Raw genomic sequence first — 2,151 nt, forward strand, 5'->3', positions numbered from 1 at the left:
CTATCCTAGCTGGGTACAGGCTGAGGTGAGGCAGTCTATCCTAGCAAGGTACAGGCTGAGGTGAGGCAGTCTATCCTAGCTGGGTACAGGCTGAGTTGAGCCAGCCTATCCTAGCAGGGTGCAGGATGAGGTGAGGCAATCTATCCTAACTGGGTACAGCGTGGCTGTAGCCTCTAGCCTGGACCTGCCACCAGATGTTCACATGGCCCCAGGCAGCTGCAGGGATCAATGGCCTACATATCAGCCATTCAGATGGGAGGATTACTAGAGCTAGAGCATTTAACCTGCAAATGCACAATAGTGCTTCAGTATATCTGTGTTCTGGTTTCTTCTTTCGATCAGGGTGTTTGACAAGGCTATTTGTAGATGAAGATCCTAATAGTCTTTGACATGGTTTGTTTTGCCAAGTTTTGGTCAGCCCTTACTACACTACTATCTCGTATCTGATGAATGAGGTCTCGTAGCTGGCCAATGACAGAGGTGTGGTGAGAGCCTTGGCCCGTTCTCAAAGCAGTTCCATAGATCATTAGCATATCTGTCGCCTAAGAGATGGGTATGAGCATGGACTCAGCCAAAGGATTCACTACAGTCACAAGCCAATTACTATACAGTACACCTTCAATGGCCCACAGTGAGATTCCTATGAGAAACACAACAAAGGTTCAGTCACCAGAACGAAGGTTCAGTCACCAGATTTTCAGCTCTATGAAGATGGATCCATCAATGCCACATGTACTTGACGGCGGCTAGCCCACATTAGGTCACCCTGTTGCAGACTGGACTCACTGGACAGACAAAGGCTATTTTACATAAATATGTGTACCTCCAATAAGTATGATATGTTACGTTATGTTACACATGCAATAATGGTATGGTTACTTAAGACAGAAACGAAAGGGAGGATGATTGGGGAGGATGGGTGGGCATAGACAGTGAACGTCTAGCAATCCAAAGTTTGTTTGTTCGAGACACATCGGGGACAACTGTAACATTTTAGCTAACCCTTCCCCTAATCCTTTTCCTAAGCTTAACCTTATTCACAACCTGCTACGTAAATTATCCTAACCTTAGTTGTTAAGTCTTCTAACTTTTTATGTAAATTCTCCTAACCTTTGTTGTTAGTTCTCCTATCCAGCAACATACAATTCTCCTTGTTTAATTCTCCTTTGTTGTTGTGAAGCAAAAGCAGCCTGGTCTCAGAGACATGTAATACTTTTCATCCTCCAAGACGCATGATAACTTACATCATCTAATTCGTTTGATATTGTATGACTGGGTAAGATGTATGATACTATACATCCTCTAATTCGTAGGATATTGTACGACTGCTATTCCATTCATAACGTAACGTCACCTAACGTAACATAATATATCATACTAAATGGAGGGAAACAAATGTACTTACCAAATCTTACAAATTGCCCTGAGGCCAGGTTGCCTGTTGGGGCTGAAGAGTGTTTGTGGGAGTCACAGTGAAGAACACACTCTCACTCTTTAATGTGCTTTAATGAATCAATTCAATCCTGTTGCTTTCATCCCACTTCTAAAAAAAACTCCCCTTTTAATTGCCCCTACCTCAAAACAAAAATATAAACAAGATGAAGACAACCCCAGCTTGTAGCACTGTTTGACTAATAGGTTTATTTGTATTTTGGTGTTTGTGTTGTGTTGTGTCCATGCCAACTGTAATGTGTTCACAAATGCGTTAAGTTCACCGTTAGTGCAATAAACAGATACACCCATACAGCATCCCTCCCTTCTGCTGTGTGTGGGAGCACTAGTACCGCTCAGAATACTAATGACCACATTTAGCCACTGTTGAGTTACTGTTGTGTCACATGACCACAACCTGCAGGTTTTTGTGCTGCAGCGTATTCCTCCAAATAGATTTTCCTTGAGAGTCGCCGGTGAATTGATAATTCAGTGTGAGGTTGACAGCTGTGTGGCTGGGGAGAGACTAGGAGGGAGGCTAGCTGCCACAGGGCTGTGAGGGAGGCAGTGGGAGACAGAGTAGCCTCTCTCCAGCCACACCACGCAGCTGTCAACCTTGCCCCTGAATTATCAATCAATCCACTGCTGAAAAAATAAGTATTTTTTAAAGGTTTTTCTTCCAAATATATAGCACAGAGGTGGTGTTTAAATCACGGTGGA

Source organism: Salvelinus sp. IW2-2015, unplaced genomic scaffold (assembly GCF_002910315.2).
Source record: "Salvelinus sp. IW2-2015 unplaced genomic scaffold, ASM291031v2 Un_scaffold1290, whole genome shotgun sequence".
Classification (NCBI taxonomy): domain Eukaryota; kingdom Metazoa; phylum Chordata; class Actinopteri; order Salmoniformes; family Salmonidae; genus Salvelinus; species Salvelinus sp. IW2-2015.